The sequence below is a fragment of the Melanotaenia boesemani genome, chromosome 18, assembly GCF_017639745.1.
Source record: "Melanotaenia boesemani isolate fMelBoe1 chromosome 18, fMelBoe1.pri, whole genome shotgun sequence".
Classification (NCBI taxonomy): Eukaryota; Metazoa; Chordata; class Actinopteri; order Atheriniformes; family Melanotaeniidae; genus Melanotaenia; species Melanotaenia boesemani.
In genome coordinates, this window is record NC_055699.1 from 19,059,395 (window position 1) to 19,080,054 (window position 20,660).

General features: G+C 37.3%; 1 long non-coding RNA gene across 1 annotated transcript; it reads right to left on the reverse strand.

Moving 5' to 3' along the window:
* Nucleotides 1-167: 167 nt before the first annotated feature.
* On the reverse strand, nt 168-16,801 carry LOC121628966. The gene is made up of 3 exons (XR_006008307.1): nt 16,790-16,801; nt 12,832-12,840; nt 168-246 (listed from the first exon to the last, which is right to left on the reverse strand). It is a non-coding gene; the product is annotated as an uncharacterized LOC121628966 (long non-coding RNA).
* Nucleotides 16,802-20,660: the final 3,859 nt, after the last annotated feature.

Genomic DNA, 20,660 nt, shown 5'->3' on the forward strand with positions numbered 1-20,660 from the left:
TCAGTGATATGATTTAGCAATCTAATTTGAGTCTTTGAGATGATAATACTTGCGTACATGTGGATATGGAAACAGAAATTTTAATTAAGCTCAAATGTCTCCTATAAAATATATTCCATATATCATGCAAAGCAATCATGAATCAAACCTTTTTGTGTGTGTGATGTGTTTTATATAAACTGGCTTTAATAATGTTGTGCACACTCAGAAGCATCTGCTGTAACTTTTTTTTTCTTCCCAGCAAGCCTGGGTAAAAACAAGCAAGCAACAGTAAAAAAAAAAATAAATAAATAAATAAACAAACAAACAAACAAAAAAAACACCAATATAGCAGTGTACAATGACTGCAGGGTTTATGGTCCAAAATGTAGCAATTTAAAATAAAAGTCCACATTTTCTGATCTTGAATAATTATATTCCAACTATGCTTTAAAAACATTGAGATAGAATAAATAAATTTGTACTGCTTCAAAGTGCCCCATACACCTGTAAGGAGGTAGCAGAGTTATGGCTGAAGGAACATGTATGTGACCCAGGTTTAAACCTCATGGGACCCAATGCTGTTAATATTCTGTCCTTTTTAAAACTTTGTTCTCACCTGTGATGGGTTTTAATTAGTTTATAATTGTACTCTGATTAAATTTATGTCACATGGAACCTACTTGTCTTGTTACAGAGCAAAAGATGGAGGAAGTCTGTGTTACCATGGCAGCAGACCAGACCATGTTGCAGTCAGCATCATTAGCATGGACAAGAACTGATGAGGACCATGTGTCTGTTCTGTCCTGACTTGAGCTAATGGCTCATATTAAAGTGTCCTGCTTAGTCTCATGTTGTTTAAGTTGTTTTATTCTCTTTCTTAATGATAAATCGTCCATGATAATATTTTTATCATCACAAAATCAACATACTTTAAATTATTGCCTCCTCAGTATTTTTAGGTTTTTATTTTATTTTATAATTTTTTATATATTCAAATTTAAAATTTAATTTTAATATTGCTTTGCAACACATGAAATTGTACTTGGGTTTCTGAGTCAGTTTTTAGAAGATACTCTTAACCCATTTAACATCCAGACTTTTAAGAAATAAAATGCAAGTTTCTGTGTAATAAATTTACCTCTAATTTCATCTAAGCACCCCCGACTCTCTTGTTTTTGTTATTATTTTCTACCTCTGATGGCCTTAAACCCTGTAATTTTTCTGCCCACCAGCGCTTATAGATACACAGAAAGCACTGCTTGCATTGATAGAATAATTTTACCTTAAATGACTTAAAACCCACTATAAAATCAATTCTACTGTTTCCACTGATAAAAATTTTCCTTCCCTTTTACTCTTCAAACTGCTTTAAAGGGGTAGTGCATCAAAAATGTGTTTTTTGAGCTGTAAACAACACAGAAATATTTAATTTTCATGAAAATCACATATACTGTTAAATTTTTTTTAATCTTATTTGTTTATTTTTAAAAGGGATTTTGTTGGTAAAAATGACTCCTAACGCCCTCTGTAGGGTAAAACCAGGTTATGTTTTTCGTGACATAGAGAGGTTATCTACATCATTAAAAATTATTAAAAACCCCACAGCCCCTCCCTCCAGATGCAAATAGATGGGTCCTTGCCTTGCAGGCATAAACCACGCCCACCAACGCATATGAAGGCATTTGAACTTATACGGTGTAGATTAGCTAGTTTCAGACTTTTATTCTTTCACAGAGTTTCTGATAAAATATTCCTGCAATGGGATGGATTTTTTGCTTTTGAGGGGTGTAAAAGTAACACCCAACTTTATTCTTTACCTGCTGATCCTCATCTATCGACAGACAGCAACTCAAATCATAGTAGTGGCAATTTATAGTGACACTTCCATACTGTCCATAGCCCCTTTTCCAAGAGGAGAAGGTGGCCATCTTTTCTACCATTAAATTTGTGTGACTTAGTATGGCAGCCTTTCACACAACATGAGTGTCCCATTTTTATCAAAGATAAAGCTGCAGACAAAGACAAAGCACAATATTGAGTTGTTTACGAGTAACTAACCAAAATGACGATTGGACCCACAATGCACTGTGGATATCCCGAGCATTAACCTGACACAGACCGATTGGCTAGCATTGACTCCTTCACTGATTTCATTGGTTAACTTTAGCCAAGGAAAATTATGCGAACCCGTTTACAAGTTTCCTTTAAAATTTCACCTTTGGAATACGCGATGAACCGAGCCATTCAAACTAAAACGAGCTTTTATAGTTATAAACGGCCGTGTGAATGTAGCTTAGCTAATACTAGCGATGCTACACCGATGAAGTTAGCCAGCAGCTACAAACATAAGCCTGACACCCAAGCCCGCTGCGTTCCCCAGTAGGGATGCTCGCAGGGAAGGAGACGCTGCCTCTTCGCCACCAGCTAAAGATGCAGGTACAACTTCCCGAAAGTCGTGAAAAACATTTTTTTTTTTTTTTTTTTTTTTTTTTGCTAGACCTTGTAAATGCTGTTAAACAATGTCTGGGGTTGGCAGTCACGGATATACAGAAGCTACAGCTACATTGTGTGTAATTGACCGTTTAGGATAATAAAATAAATAGAATAAAATGGATGACAACTTTAAATGTTGTCATTTTTTCTCTCTTTACATTTATAGCCTGTAATTCAGTAAGTTTTGTTGATAGACATCAATACTGACTGGACAGACCTGTGGATTTCAAACAAAAAGATTTTAAATCCAGGAACACCTTGTTGGGATCCGAAACAAAAATTTGGGTAAGGTTAGATAGTTGCTTGTTTGGGTGACTACTGAAACAGTGGACAAGGAGAAATGTTGTATGTTTTTGTGGGTGAGTCCATTTTGATGTACTGTATGTGGGACCATGGACCATGCTCAAACAGTTGTGGATACAGTAGTACAAACTGTTCCTGATCAGGTGAGAGAATAGTTGTCATTCCAGTAATTAATTATTCCATCAAAAATAAGGAATAGTTTACTCTACATGAATTACTGTCTCTCTAGTCTCTGGGCCAGTATTGGTTTTGCAATTTCATAACCCTTCCTCTCTGAGCAACAGAAATCGTGTGACAAGAAGCAAATACTTTTGGGGTAAAGAGTAATTCAAAGAATCTTGCATGTCACTTTTTCTTAAAAGATGTTTTTCTGTGCTACTAAAAAAAGGTCAAAAAAATTGAGAGTATACCCACTTCTCGAGGGACCACTACACCACTGGTCCTCCCCTAAAGTAACTGGCTGACAAATGCAAAGTGCCGGAAGCCATTAATAACACAAGTGTGTCCTGCTACAATTGTAAAGTGCTATAGAAATCTAATCCATTATTATTATTCTGCATGCCTTGGGTGGAACCAGTGGTCATTTGAGTTAATGTTTTACTGATTTCAGCTGTTCATGATTTCAGTTGAGGTCTATAATTATCTGATTACTCTTTAAAAATCATCTAAACTGTCATTGGAGATGTTGGTAAAGGTGTGTGTTTGACGTAGCTACCATCGATAAAGGAAAACACTGTTGGCTTCAGGTTTGAAAAGGGGTTTATTAATTTGAGAATCTGCACCCTGAGTTATTTACCAAAGATAAAGCCACAATCAAATTCAAATCGGAACTGAGCATGCTGTCTCTGTTTGCTGTGTCACACTGTTATCACAATGGTTTTTGAGTCAGTGAAATGAGCTGGAGAACACTGAAAACTGCCGACACATCCTGTTTCTTATCTTTCCACACTGCACTGTGTTGCAGGAGCATGAAATTAAGTTTTTTCATCTTTAAAAACCAAAACCTTCCAGGCAGCAACATTACTTCAAAGCTTAGTCTTAAAATATCTAATATAAAAACAGGAATACAGCAATGACAAAATATTTCAAGTTTTGATTTCAGTATCTCTGCCTGTCACAGGTACCACTGAAACTATGTTAGATGAATAATAGTTGTTATCACAAAAAGTCCTGGTCGTATTCATTTCAATTATTTGGTAAAAGGTTATTTTACACCACTTCTTGTTTTTTTTTTTTTTTTTTTAAGTCAACACAACTTCCTGAAGTCTAGACATGATTTGGTCATCAGACCAGAAGATTTCATTTCCCCCTTATCCCTGTCTTGTTCTGTCATTAAAACCCTGCTGGTGGGTTCACATGCACATCAGTTCTAGTGGGTTTGCACATGTATTCCTATGCTTACTATCTTTTTAATCAGAAATGTCAATGCTTCTCATACATAGATATATTATCAACCTACAGCACACTGTGAAGGTTTGGAGAACAACATTTCTTCTGTAAAGTCTATCCTAAATTAGGGCAAAATGAACGTGTTAACGCAGGGGTGTCAAACTCCGGTCCTCATGGGCTGCCATCCTGTGGGTTTTAATTATTTCCTTGCTCCAACACACCTCAATCAAATCAAATGGATTCAACTGCTTCTTGTCAACTTCATCACAATAACCCATTAATTTCACTCAGGTGTATTAGATCAGGAAAACAATGAAAATCTGGAGGATACCTTCCCTTGAGGACATTCTGGTCCACATTCCTTACCTGGTGGTGGCATCAAATCACTGCGTGCCCACAACCAAGAAAACAAGAGGCAGAAGAAGCTGCCGTTGCATCTACGTAATGTCCGATTATGACCAGAAGAGGAAGGAAGAATCTGTCAGAACAATCAATAAAACGCTGTCATTTGCAGACAGAGCAAACAAAAGCTCCTCCATCTCAATGTCATGCATCATGGTGAGGTTGGAATTTCAGATTCACCGAACTTTCAGCAGACCACAAGCTATATGTTTACATTTTGATCTTAATAATGATGAATCTACAGCTATCCTGTGTTTAATCAGATAAAAAATGGTCCTAAATACATTCTAATACATGTCTTTGTTCAGGTTAAATCTCAAGTTTATTTGTAAAGCACATTTACTATAACATGTAAGTTGTTGTTCCTTGTCTTCTTAGTCTGCTATGTTTTTTTTTCTTTTTCAAAGCTAAAGATTGATTCATGGTGATGATGGTTGATGGCTGATGATGGTTCAGATGGTTAGATGTGTCCATTTGATGGTGAACACTTCTAAGTATGTCTGTGGTTTGTTATTTTTAGAGCTAATTGGTCAGTTTGACTCATTTTTGAGAAAGCACATTACTCAATATGGGAATGCAGGCAAAGGAACGGATCATGTTTCTACAACATAAGTGATGAGTTTGTTGAGTAAAAAATGGAGAATATGTCCAATAAAAGTAATAAATAACATAAATTTCATTTTCCATCAGTGTAGATTGAATACCAGATGTATCATACAAAGACCAATTCCCATTTATTCAATACTAAGTTCCTCAGGGGGCTGTATGCAAGAACCAATTTTGCAATTCTTACAGATAAACAGTCACAAGGGAGTCTATTGCGTATGTAATTCTTTCAGCTCTCAGGGATTAAGCCATTTCTATTAGGAAACACCGTAGACTGAGATAAGGCAGTGCCAGCATTATATCAGGACTGTGTAAAAGCATGCAGGCATCAATCCACTATTAGTGCAAGGGCTGTCTTGTGCTGGAGATTCTCTGCATTTAGCTGTAGGAAACACAGTAAACTGCTGCCTTCAAATGAGTGTTTAAATTCCTGCTAAAACCTCACAGTTACATCAGGCCACAGACCAAATGCAAACCAAAGAATTTTGACTTTACAATCATTGTCAGATTCAGGATGATGTTCTGATACCCACTGGAATTAGTTCAGTCATTGGGGGAATTTATTGCAGGGTTATAGGTCAGTTTAACAGGTTTGACAGGAATGTGTGCTAGTGACAGAAATCTGCCAAGGATGTTTCTAATCTGATCAGTAATAAACTTGGCAGAACTAGACTGATGGTATGGATCCTATAACCCCTTATTTAAGACACCATTTGGATTTATAGAATTTTTTTCTGATTAAATAAGTCCACAGACCCTGCTTCAATCTGAAAAAAAGATTAAGCTTTCATCATTTTTTTTAAATAAAAGTTTGACTTTTCATCTGCTATGCATGAAGAGGCTCAGTCACCAATATACTGATAAAACTCAAAAATTAAAATATTGTGCAAAACTTGTGCAAAACTTAGCTTTTTTTCTGTAATTAATCTTAAAAGGGTAAACTAATATATAGACTCATTAAAAGAGAGAAATTTTAAGCATTTATTTGTTAGAATTCTGATTATTATGGCTTATAGCTTATGAAAACCCAAAAGTCTAAATTTCAGAAAATTAGAATAATGTGAAAAAGTTCAGTGTTGTAGCCTCTAAGTGCTACAGTCTAATCAGCTAATTAATCCAAAACGCCTGCAAAGGACTCCTGAGCATTTAAATGGTCTCTCAGTCGATTTCAGTAGAATTCACAGTCATGGTGAAGGTTCCTGACCTGATACTTGTGCAGAAAAAAAAAACATCATTAGCCATAAAAGACAATTGCAAACGAAGTCGGATGTATCAAAGCACATAAATAAAAAGTTGAGTGGAAGTAAAAGGTTCACAGCCTTGAGGGATGACCACAGCCTGGAGAGGATCGTCATTTTGTGATGGTTTGCACTTATATGAGTTTTAAAAGATACAAACACCTCTGACAAAGTCTTTGTCCTGACAGTGGGCTGACCAAAAGACTTTTTTTTTTATTATTCACCCAGTGAATTTAATTATTTAAAACTAAAAGACAAATATTAAATGATCTTAAATTTGGACTCATTATAGATAAAAAAAAAAAGAAAATAGCAGCCAGTTTTCCCATCATATTAGAACCACGGGAGAGTGTACATTTGTGTCTGTTTTCATCAAGACATTATTCTTTTAATAAGAAAACAGTATTATCTCAGCCTATACAAACAGGCATACAACTGTGTGTCTGTGTAAACCTTTGAAACAATACAGTGAAAACCAAGTTTCAAATCTTATCATTGCATCATAAATAAACTTGGTTAAACAATGTGGTCATCTTTGTCCGAGAGTGACGGTCAGTGGTGTTGACACTGCTGCTCAAACTCCATCTAATCTCCCTTTGGGTGGACTGGGAGGCACGAAACTGGCAGCAGCAACAAACTCTCTGACCACAAAACAATGCCTGTACCATTAATGACGCCACCTAAACAAACAAATGGCAAGATATCAGGCAATATTTATTCTATTCAGTACTGTCCAGGAAACAGCACAAGAGTTTTTTGTTTCTTTTTGGTGACCAAACAACAGCGTTTAGAGTTGCAAACAGCGGGGACAATAGTTCACTCTGCGGTGAAGGAGACATAACGCTAGTGGATGGCTTTTCACAAGGCCTTGTCAGCCAGTGTCTTAGATGCAGGAAGGATATTAAAGCTTTTTCCCAGAGTTGACAGAAGAATACAGGGAAGTGGGTTGACCCAATGGTTTTGACCAAAAGCAGTACAGGAAGTGTGAGAGTGCCAGGCCTCTATGTAAACCTGCTCTACTGTGATAGAAGAGATGCTGGTAATACACAACGCGATTCAAGGTTGGTGTCAGTTTCTAGTATTGTGATACAAAAAAAAAACAGATATTTTAGGAAAGCACCATTATGAGTTTTCACCATCTGTCCGTTACAAGACTAACAAAGCAACACAGACAAATGCTGTGCTCATAGAGGTCCTGTCTTATGGTCTGTAGATCCACAAATGTGCTGGGACCCATCCTCAGTGATGTTTTCTGAGGTAATCAGGTCTTTAAGTCTTACAGCTTGGACACCTTCACTCTGGCAGCCCAGCTAGGGTTGTCCAGGTCCTGATGTGTCCAAGCACTCGTTTCCTCTTTTGTTCCCTGGTGGTGGAACGATCCGCTGAACTCTTTCTGATCTGCAGAGTCCTTTTTCTTTATTTTTAAGAGCAAGCTAAAGACTCAGCTGTTTAAGGAGCATTTCCACACTTAGCTTAACTCTTCTTTGGATGGTTATTGAATAAGCTGCACTTATGCCCAAGATGATATTGTGTGATGAAATCACAATATTGTAATTAAACAAAGGACTATTACATGGAAAAAAAACACTGCCTCCAGCAGTACACAACAGCACCTGGGTCCAACTGGACTCACAGCAGTCTGACTACCACTTAACTATGACGTCCCCTCCTGTTTGATTTCTTGCTTATGTTGTTTGATTTGGAGAAAAGCGTCTGCTAATGGTTGTAGAATAGAAAAGAAGAATTGGCTCACAATTCAGATCTTATTCTTCAGCTTTCCTCTTTGCACTTCTTTCAATGCCAAGAAAGGGTGTAGGTCTTTCACAGGGAGTGTATGTGGGGTGACAGTATGTCCTCTAGCTGCACCTTCCTCCAAGATGGACTCTACCCTTGCCTCCATGACCAGGTCCTCATGTGGCATAGGCCTTGCCAAGAGTTGTTAGACAGCTGCTTAGGATATTTGATGACCTTCCTCTTTGTAGCTCCTTAATGAGAAGAAGGGTGAGGATCTTGCATACAAAAAAGTCTTGAAATCCCAGTTCTATTGGCTGCTTACATTTGACCCTCATAGGGAACTGTAAGTTCAAATAAAACCTGCTCAGAAAAAATGGATACGGCTACCATATGCAGCCCCAGGGAGGTTGGCGTTACATGATCTGGGTACATCAACTGCTTGCCCAAATCCGTTCACAGATCCCATTCTGAGCTGAAGAGAGCAGGCTGGTTGATGGTTTGGAGTTTGGCCGTGGATTCATTCCAGGCCTTTCAAGGGAGGCCTTACAGGTCAGTTTGTTGCTAGTCTCAGCACTGTAGACGATGTCTGCCACACACATAAGAACCTGGTCATGGTGCCAAAGGTAGCAGCCCGTGCCAAGCTACTTACAGCTGCTTGGCTAGAACAGATGTTTAGGATATGCACCAGAATACCCTATGCAGAGAGAACATGCTGGATGATGAATCGTTCCCAGGGTAATCAGATTTGCTGGACTTGGTAGAGCATCATGCACAGCACATGCTGCTCCATTATCTGTATATTGTTCAGTGATGATGATGGTGCCTCCATGTGCACCAATGGACTCCCAGACAACCATGGATTCTTGCTTTTTACCTCGGTTCATCCAAGCTGCAAAGAAACAGCTGCTTTCTGGATCACTATTAGTGTGCTTTTGTCAAGGTTTTTAACTCATAGCTTTCGATGCAGTGGTAAACAAAATGTTCTGACAATAGTTTTCAGAAGTGTGGAGCCTGAACCCATGCTGTGATTTCCTCCAGCCTTTGATTATGGTGTTATAGCTTTGTTATTTGCAAACAGATATTTCTTCTGAATCTTTTAGATTCTACATGTATTGCAGATTACAAAATTATTACATTTCTATTTTACATTGAGAGAAACAATTCCTAAGCAGTTGAATTATTTGCCCACACAGTCTCGTAGAGTAGTAAACTTATTTCCATGTTTATTTCAGAGACATTCAGCCTCTCTGGGATGCTCTACACCCAGTCTTGTTACTAAATACTTGAAAATGAACCTAATTAAGCAGATTTTTATAATGTACTTCACATATATATGATAATTTAAAAAAAATAGATCTTTTTTTTGTATTTATTATTCATAATTTGTTTTGTTTTAACATGTTTATATTATATTATATTATATTATATTATATTATATTATATTATATACTGCAAAAATGTGTTACATTTTACAATACACAATACAAGCAAAATTTCTCAATTATCTCAATTACTTTCCTTTAAAGAAGACAGTGTTATACATTAGGTTTAGTCCATTTACCTTAAGAACAACCATGACCAGAGGATTTTTAATTTCTGTTCTTAAAACCTTTAAATAAAAAAGTACATAATTTTTTTTGTTTCTTTTGTTATATTTATTCCTGTGTCATCATGGTTTCAGAAGTGGTTCCAATTTTCTAAGTATAAAGTATGACATATCACTACAAGGGTCATGGGGTATGTTTTGGTTTTTATAATAAATAGCAAAGTTCTTGAGCATATGTGTTTTTCTACAGGGGCCTTAGAGTGGGGAGGTTTTTCTCCACCCACACAAAACACACATGCTGTGCATTCATGCAGACACTAAGAGGGGGGAGGTCTGCATCTGCAAAAACATGAGTTTGCCTTAAATGAGTTGAAGGAGGTTCTCAGTAAGATGCAGCATACGTAACCATAACAATCAACTCCCAAATTACTAAAAATGTGACGACATCCTAAATCTTACAAGAGCATTGGGCCTTCAAAACTCAGTTCTCACAATTAGCTAAACCAGACCACACACAAAAAAACATATATTTATATACACGCATGCACACACACACATTTTCCCACAGTAAAAAGCTCTGAGGCACATGACCCAAACAGGACATCCTTCCAATCTTTCACCCTCTAGAGTTCCCACTCCCCTCCTCCAACCCCAAACAACTTAAACCACTCTTTCCCAGTTTGTAACTTATTTTATGTAACACCCAATGTCAAATAAGCTTGTTGTTTACCATCACCTCAGTAATGGTTCTAGAAAGTATCCCATCCCGTTTAATGAATACCACATACTCCCTTGTCATTCTGCCTTTTTCATGCTCTTAAAGTTTCTGTGGCCTGCAAGCTGTAGATAAAAGTAAAATCTGGAGACGAGGTAAGTGATGTGAAAAATACTGTGAAAATGATCATACTGTTATGATTTCCTGTGGAAATAATTCTGAAGGAAATGTCCCTATCTGATAAAGAAATGCATCACTGCTGTTGAAGAGCTCTGTCAAACTTTCGATTAATTTACTGACGTTCCTGATCTATTGTTTTATATGGCTCAGCCCTGTTTATTTCTACTTACAACAATGAGTGAGATAACTTGTATTACTGCCTCTCATCTGCCGTAGAAATCCCCAAAATCCCCGACATGATTTAGGGTATGGTTGGTTAATCAGTTATCACCTAAACCAAGTGATAAGCCTGACTCACCTGATTGCCCTACAGTAGCATCATATCTGCTAGGGATTTTCCTTCATGGTGAAGTTTGAAAACCACTGTGGTCATAGGCTGCTGTGACAAAATGCCTCATGAAATGCTAGTCAACAACAAAAAAAAGACATCTAACTGCGTCTTTCCATTGACTTTGCAAGTAAAAAGGAGGATAGAGGTCAGAAAGCAGGATAAATGCGTTTTTCTGATCACATCTTTTATGTATTTTAAGATTCAAGAATACACCTGCAACTCACTCATTTAATTAAACCCACAATTATAAAGAATTACCTCTGTGTGATTTATGGTGTGGCAGTAATATTAATTTACAGAATCACACATTTCTGAACTTTTTTTAATCATCTTTCCTTCCAGCTTTGGCAGCAGCTGAGCTGTTTTTCCAGCCTGTCAGAATTATGTGGCAACAAGACTAATGTGTGTTCCTGCAAATAAACAAGAAGTGAGCTATCTCCATGGAGATCTGCCTGGACATTACAAGCCATAGGCACCACAGTACAAATGCTACCTTGTAGGTTGCAGCAGGTATACTTTTCATCACTGCATCCAAAGAAAATTATTCAATCAAAGGCAGACATTTCCCTCAAGGAATTAACAAACAAAAAACAAAACAAAACAAAAAAAAAAACAAAAAACAAACAAAAAAAAAAAAACAGTCCCCCATATTTGTAATAAAATGATTTTCCAGTTCAGGCTGGTTCTCACTGGGCTCTGTTTGGTCATTTCTTTCCACTAAATAGCTGGTTAAAGTAGCATGACTGAACTTTGGTAGAATTTCTAAGTGAGGCCCCTAAACAATGACTAATTCAGCATCCATCTTGCATCCTGTACTCTGAGCTCTCTTTTCAAGCAAAGACAAGTCAGTCGGATGTTGACTCTCATCTTATCTGTTGTTCTGTCCTTTTCTCTCGTTCTTTTCCTCTCTTCCTCTGATAATGACCTCTTGCATTTCTTTGATGAATCAGCCATGTGCATTCAAAATAGTCAATGTTTTGATATCCAAGTTGCTGGCATGTGATGCATCACGTAATAAAAACTAATGTAATGTAATGTGATGTTCCAGGTTTGAAAAAAAAAAAAAAAAGTTGTGAGGTGCGGTTTCCTAGCTTTGAGACGCTATTAGGCAACTGGTCCTGTGCCAATAAAACAAGTCAAAAGACATGTTTAAGGTCAGAAAGTTACATTATGCTATTCCAACTCTTCACCACCAGTGGTTCTCATGTTGAAAACAAGTGGATGGTGTTAGTGCTTTATTATACAATGCCTGTTCCAAAAAAGTCACTCACTCTTTATGTTAAACCGCATTTAGCTTTGATTACAGCAGGATTCCCTTTTGAATCGTGTCAGTAAGCTTCAGTAATGTCACATTTATTTCCATCCAGTGTTGCATTATTTTTTTTCTCCAAGATCTTGTGGTAATGATGGGAGAGTCTGACCACTGCACAAAGTCTTCTCCAGCACACTCCAAAGATTCTCAGTTGGGTTCAGGTCTGGACTCTGTGGTGGTCAGTCCATGTGTCTCCTGTTCCCTGAACCACTCTTTCACAATTTCAGCCCCATGAATCCTAACATTGCCATCTTGGAATAAGGTTGTGCTATCAGGGAAGAAAAAATCCATTGATGGAATAATCTGCTCATTCATTATATTCAGGTATCAGTTGACCTCATTCTTTGGGTACATAACCTAGACCTGAACCAACTGCTGCAAGCCCAGATCATAGACTGCCCCCACAGGCTTGTACAGTAGTCACTAGGCATGATGGCTGCATCACTTCTTCTGCCTCTCTTTTTACCCTGGTTCTGACATCACTCTGGAACAGGGTAAATCTGGACTCAGCAGACCACATGACCTTCCACTGCCCCAGAGTCCAATCTTTTATGGTCCCTAGCAAACTAAAGGCTTTTTTTTTTTTTTTTTTTTTTTTACTTTTTCATTCTCACAGATTAATGGTTTTATTGAGGCTACACAGCTGTTTGGTCCCAATCCCTTGAGTTCCTTTCGCATTGTGCATGTGGAAATGCTCCTATTTTCACTAGTAAACATAGCTTGGTGTTTTTCTTCTATTTGATTTAAGTTAACATTTAAGTGATCAAAGTTCACAATTATTCAGGATTTTTTTCTGACCACATTTCTTCCTGAAAGATGATGGTTCCCTATTATCCTTGCAGTTTGTAACATGTTGGGCAGTTATTAACCGTTAACAGTTTTAGTGGAATCAGCATCTCCTTAGATCTTCTTTTATTTTGCTTCATGCAAAAAAATTTGACCCGTCTGAATCATCCTGTCCATGACCACAGGATGTGCCTTCCAACATAGTTAGATGTCATTCATTGCACCAGTTATGGTTAAATAACCAGTTTCCAGCTGAAAGATAATCTTCCATTTCACAGTTATCCAATGGGACACTTTTACCACCTGGATTTAAGCCAATATGTGACTATTCATTTTGGATGACTATTGTAAGTAGGGGTTTATAACTGCCTTTGTTTGTCCTGAAGTAAAACCAGGTTAAACTGGAAAATTAAAAGACAAAAAAAGCAGGACGTATGTCTAAGCATCTACAGAGAGCTGCTCACTTTGTTTCTGTGTTTCCAGTCTGTCTACTTAGAAATCTTAATCATATTCTGGCTCTACAATACCTAAATGGTCATGGCACACACATAAAAAAAAATCCCATAAATCTCATCTGCCTCTCAGCCAGAAAGCATGTTTTTTTAAACCCCACTCATTTGCAATGTACTAAATAAATTTAGGAAAACAAACTTAATATGGTAGCCATCATTATATTATTTTACAGCCAGTTTTTTGCTTCTCCTTTGAAGAGTTTCCAAGCAACATCATGTGCTTTTTACCAACATTTTAGAACATTGCAGGCTCCTCCCAGTCTCCTTTGCCTTTATTTCATCATCCCCAGTGTTTCCTCCTCATCCTCCTGGTGTTGATATGTTTTGCATCCTGTTCTTATCCTCTCGCCTGCTTTCACCTTTCTCATATTTGTCTTTCAACCCTCCTCCTTCTCCCCTCTCCTTTTCCCCAGTGATCTCTTTGCCCTGTTCAGCTGGACTCTCCTGTTGCTGGCTGACTTATCACACAGCTGGATTATGTCTTTCTTTCTCTCTCTCTCTCTCTCTCTCTCTCACACACACACACACACGACTGGAACAAGCTTAGTGGAAGAAGTCATTACCAAATTAATTGGTGCCTCCTGATAAGTAAGTCTCCTTGCAACAGTATTTGTTCAGATCAGCACGCTGGGGGGGACACTTGGAATTTACTCCGACGTTTTGCAACATCTTGCATCAGATTTCCAACAGCAGCATGAAGACAGTCTGGATGTATCCCAGAATTTAATCTGGATGTTTTTCAAATGTTAATTTTTTTCTGTATTTGAGTGAAATGCGTTGACATTTTCTGTCCATGAGAGGTTTAAAGGGGTTTGTGTTTTTCTTCAAGTTGGGTCATGCAAAGCCCCTGTGAGTAGTTAGAGTCTTATCTGCAGAAACAGCGGGCAGAGCGCTCTTAGTTCGGAGAAACAGAGGAATTTTGATGAGAAGCCAAACTTACAGTTAGTACACTAAAAAAGATAAATTGTTGAATTAATGTAAAAATGAGATGGACAATATTTACAGCTATGGCATCTTTAAATTTACAGCCTTGCAAAAGTACCTCATACTGGAACGTTAGCTTAAGCATGCTAATCTTTCATTTGAGGATGGGTCTAACATTTCATCCTACCCATCCACATGTCCTACTTATGCTTTCTGCACATGTCTACAACACGGAAATGTAATCTTAGTGTGAGGTGAGGACACGCTAATAAATCCATGCTACCCGTGTTTAGCCCGTGTTTAACAGCTGTACTGCCGTGTTGTGAGGTAAACAATCAGAAAATTTAATTTGATATATTTTATTACAAATGGTAAATTCAAACTATTTTGGGTTTTTCATTATTCCATAGCATAATAATAGAAACATTAATTAATTTACACTGTGGAGGCAAATATAAGGTAGGGTTCATTTATACTGCCGAGGTATCTTACCTGCATAAATGTATAAGGTAAGAAACTTTGATGTGGTCATTTACATTGTCAAAACATCCTACCTGCATAAATATATTCAGTTTAAATTTTTGAAAAACTGCGGTGTAATTTTTTGAGACGTAATTATAACTGAGATAATCAATGTGGATTAATTATCATTCTGTTATTAAAATGTGCTCACTGGCTCTTCTTTCTCCCAGGTTTTGACATTGTGTCACAATTTTTTGAGAGTAGGTTGGAGATAAACGTAGCATCTTCCCAAGGATTGATCAAATATGTGTGCCTTCCTTTTTAACACACATGGAGCTCAAGTCTGATTGGATCTCTTCCAGGCTCTTGCCTTTCCAAACATTTAAATTAGATCATAGTTTTTATCTTCTTGCATTAGTTTCTATTTATTTATTGTGCCATTTTTGTAAAAAAAAAAAAAAAAAAAAAGCTGCTGAGTCAGTGTAATTAACTAAGGATATCCAATATAATTAAGTTGGTTGAAATAATTTTACATTAGCACAAATAACATCATTGCAGTTTAGATTCTCTGGGATAAGATCTACTTTAATTGTACCTATACAAAACTACTTCAGTCAAAATGAGATGGTCAGCTTTCTGGGATCTCCAATCAAGAACATCAGTTTAGTACACGAAGAAGGTAAAGACCAACAAGAGTTCATGTACACAACATTGTGTAGAAGAAGGGAATGAGCAGATTCAACTTAATGAGGAAGCTTAAATCCGTGTGCAGCAAAGTGCTGGAGCAGATCTACAAGTCTGTGGTAAAGTGTGCAACCCTCTGTCTTCTGGCGAAGCAGCAGCAGTACCAGATATGCCAGAATGCTTAGTATCTAAACATCTACAATGGACAGAACCTTGAGATGTTTGAGTCAGCAAAATACAGGAGGTCACTGAAGAACCTGCTCTTCGTAATGGACGACCAGTTCCACCCTCCATGATAAAGGCTATACAGACTATTCTACAACAGACATACAGCTGGAACAGTGGTTCTCAAACTTTTTCTGCAGGGCCCCCTCCCACCCTGACATGCACCCCAATGCTAACAAAGAAACATATGAAGAAATGTGTCCACAAAATAGTCTCTAGTTTATTGGATGCTAACTTTTCTAAACTATAGCTAAGACCATGTCAATGGTAGAAGGGATGATCGCTTCCTCTGAGTTCAGCTTTTGATGAGCTGGATGCTGCTTTAGTAACACACCTCTGCTATATACGGCAGTTAGGCAGTTTATTTCTGACATTATGAACAGAGGTTTTCTTTGTGATCACAATGAAAAGTCCCAAAGCGGCGTTGTAACTTCTTTTGCTTCATACTATCAGATGCTGATATTCTGAGCTGTACAACAAACTGTGGTCTCCCTTCATTGCCCATCATTGACCATTCCCATTACTTGACCATTAATACGCCTTATGCCTCATATATATTCCTGTCTTTTTTATGGTAGTTGAAATCTCTGTTGTTGATTCATCATCATTTAGCCATTGGCACTTTCACCAATTTGTCAATGTTTTGTTAGCACTACAAAAACTATAAGTATTATTTAGCCTTATTTAGCCCCCTGTCATAATTATGCTCATTTACATAACAAAGAGGGCAATGTAATATGTTTGCAAAGATTATTATCAAATACAATAAATCTTCCTGTGGGACTGCAGCTTAGAAAGATTTAATGAAAATGAAACGAAATACACTTTATTAATCTGAGAGGGAAAATGCCATGTGTACTTGGTTTTAAAAATAAAACAACAAACAAAGAACAACAACAAATTAATGATAATTTACATAATTTTCTATCAGTACAGTAATTTACAATTTACAATATTATGTCCACACATAATAATGTAAATGCATGTGTCTGTATGGACGTCTGTGTTAAACACTGGTGAGGGGTGAATGAATCTGGATGTAGATATGGATGTACACGATGGATGAAGTGGAGGTGTGTATGGTTGTCTGTTGATATGGCTGTCTGGGGCTATCTGCCCTCTGGCCTGCTTGGGCTGCTCCCTCAGAGGTTGGTAGGGGTGGAGTGTGGGGGCAGGATGGAATGAGGAGTATGGATTGTGACTGGACGGATTGAATGGATGGCGATGGCGGCATGTTAGAGACATATAGGTGCATCACAGAGATATTTATAACATCAGAAGCGGGTTTCACTTTTCCGGTGGCATGTTTCTGCCTTGTTGTATTTTTGGTGTTACCTCCGGCTGCGACGAATACAAAAATGGATTGAAAGGATCCTTTTTCTAAAAGCAGAGTTTCCTTCAACTATGTGTTCCTGTTTACATCTATTCTCTATTCTCTCACTTAAACATCCAAACTCACTCATGTTTGATATACATGTACACACAGAGTAGTCACTGAAACAATATGGCTAACCCTAATACACAAACACACAGCAGGCATTCTGCTGTGTAAAATATTAAGCTGCATATTAATAATTCATGAGATATAAAGTGACCCATATGACAAAGGACTAGTAGAGCGGTTGAACTGTCTCAAAGCAGGATTTCCTGTGACATCATCTTCTCCAGGAACTCCTGAAACTTTTTTAGACATCATATTATAGAATGAAAACAAATTCACAGTGGTATGCAGGAGCAGTGTGATTCATTACTGTGCCACTAAACCAGTCATTTGTCTTCATAGTACCTTTCTGTAGACTCAGTGGTATGTCTGGCTAAGGACAAACTGGATCAGAAACAAGAGATAGAAACAGAGTCCATTCTAGATTCAAAAGTAGTCATAGCAAACCATTGGAAATAATTTAATCACAACACATAAAGCTGCTAAAAGCTGAAGAGAGAACTCAAACTAAAGCTTCAGCTTCTTCTTAAGTCATATCAAGGTGAGGCCTGAGCAGGTGGAAAAGAAAAAAAAAGGCAAAAAATTAAACCAAGACCAAAAATGGTAATTTTCTCAATCTTTTTGACCCAAGTCAGAGTATTTTTTCACAAAGACTGGGTTGCCAGAGAAGTTCTACTAAACAAGTTTATTCCTGTTTGCAGTATCTTTGTTTCTAAATGAGGGAGAAGTTGTTTGAGAAGTGGTATGAGAGTGTGTGAGAAGTGGTATGAGAGTTTGTGTGTAATGTAGTAAGTAACTAAACTACCTTAACAGCAGGTATATAACATAGGAATATTAGAAAGATGATAAATATCCTGTTATGGTACATTTAGAAACAGAAAATCTACAATTAATTTGGGATTAATCAGGAGTTAACTTAGGACACTTGTGCGATTAATCATAAGAATCGCATCACTGGAAACTTTTACTAGAGCAGTTTCAGTGCAGCATTTTCCAAAAACCTGAAAATGATCATAGAAATCATGCTGCTTTGTAAAGAGTATCAGGTGGCCTGCCACTACCTTTTCAAAAAAATTTGGAAACAAATGGTCGTTTTGATATGGGCCTGTAGTTTTTAGGCTCTGAGGGGTCAAAATTGGGCTTTTGATGATGGTGTTTACCACAGCATGTTTGAAGTAGCTGGGGACTGAGCCAAATTTAAGTGTGAGATTAAGCAGTTTTACCTAAAACAGGGGCCGTCAACATATAAAATGTCAGCAGGGCTCGATGACGGTTTCATCTTTCCCACAAAGGCTATCACATCCTGTAGGCTGACAGGGGTGAAGGAAGACCAAGAGCACACTAGTGAAAAGTCACTCAAGCAAACATGTATAGGGGGAAGATTAATACTGGTCCTAATGTCTTTGTTCAGGAAAAAATTTAGAAAATTATTTCAGTCCTCCTGTGAGTGTACATGAAGATCTGAGGGTGCAACAAGGTTTTTCATAGTGTCAAACAAGACTTTCAGATTTTTCTTATTACAAGAAACAAGATTAGAGGAAATGACTGAACAAATTTGCTTTATTATTTCATTTAGCTCCTGCATCATGCCTTTAAAGGCTGAATAATTGGGATTTTTTTCCTTAAAAATAATTTAAAATGTTCTCATTTGCTGCAAGGGATAAAAGGAAGCTTCCCTATAAACAATCTGTGTCCTACATTAACAATGTCTTTGTCAAGTTTTTCTCCTTCAAAATAAGAGGGGGGAGAACACTCTCCATTTTTTCTCTTTCGGCTACAGTTCTGATTTGAAACACTAGGTGTCAATGCTATTTATTTTGCCTTTAAGGTGGAGTCTATGCACCTCTAATTTAGTGGGTTTCCACAGATGCTCTACTCTCTGGCACATTCCCCTGAAACTACAAATGCCTTCATTCGTCCACGGAGTGGGCTTTTCATATGACCCAGAAGTCTTTTTGATTGTCTGTTTTGGATATGGTATCACCAAACAATTTAAACTTGTCACAAATGTTTCAACATCATTACAATCAGCAAAGTAGCTGGGGTCAAAAGAGACAGAGAAATCACTAAAACTGTATAATTAGGAATGTGTTTTTGTGTTACAACATTGCAGACAGCAGGAATGACCTTCAAAGGTAACCTGCTATCTTGTTTAACCACTTGTAGCACATAACTGGAGGGAAACTGTGAAACAGCTTTCCGTGGAGTAAATTAGCGCTGACAATTGGTCACTTTGATAAATGGCAAAGATATCAGCCTCATCTGAGCAAATTTCCAAGTAATTTCTCAATTTCATTAAATGAAACCACATATATGATTTTGCTGAACGGTTTTCTTATCTAAAAAAGTCTGGAAATGACTTTATATGAGCAGTTCTTTGTTGTTAATGGAAATAAGTGTGGCTAAGGGGGCAACCATCAAATTAGAAGCAGATTTGATGGTTGCTAAATGTTTTAAAAACATTCCAGTGGCTGAATTTCCATGAGTAAGGGAGAGTGGTGAGAAAGCACTAAAACTCCCGTCAGAATTCTCAGCTTCCCCAAACTGACAGTGTGTTGATCAGCGTATACTGCAGGGATGCTGAGGGCTCTTAAGAACTTCAAGCAATCCTAATTTAAAGACATACAAGCCCTGCCAAAAAAACTAAAACAAAACAAACCCCACAAAAGAACAAACAGCCTGAACATCCCTTTAAAGTGCATCAGAAAAATAATTAAGTCTTAATGCTACAATAAAAATTTTCATCTCTATCTCAGTAGCTAATGTTTGGTTTAATTTGGGATATAAAGGCCAAGAAAGAACGTCTTCACATGTATTCATGATGCAGCTCTCCAAATTCTCCTCTGCTATAATGCAGGACAAGTAGAAGCAACTAATTCAGTTTGGTTAACTTAGTAATCCTTCTTTAAACTAGTATTTAATTAGAAATGAAAATATTAGCGATTAGTAGCAGCAATAACATGGAAGTGAAGCTACACATTGAAATGTCACTTGAGTCACTTTACTTTCTGCCTTCCTTGTTACCCTCCAATAAAAGACTCATTAAGGGCCAGTTGCCAGGCAACCAGAGTTTTTATAAAGTGAAATGGTCACTATATGATTTTTAGTGCCACTTTGACTGTGAATATATTTAAGCAGTAATTCAAAAAGAAAGTAGCTGGGTCTATTTATCATTTGAAAACCTTTTACATTTTGCATGTTTTGCAGAATGAACAAGGATCAGATGTGAAACTATTCAGCTGTTAAAAATCACCAATTCCACTTTCACACAGTTTTTCATCTCTGCTACAGTAAGTGGTCCATAATCTTTTAGTTTCTGTCTTTTCAGGGCCCAAAGCTCAGCTGTTTGTCCAGAAATAAAAAGAAAATAATGTATCTGAACTGGAATCAAATAG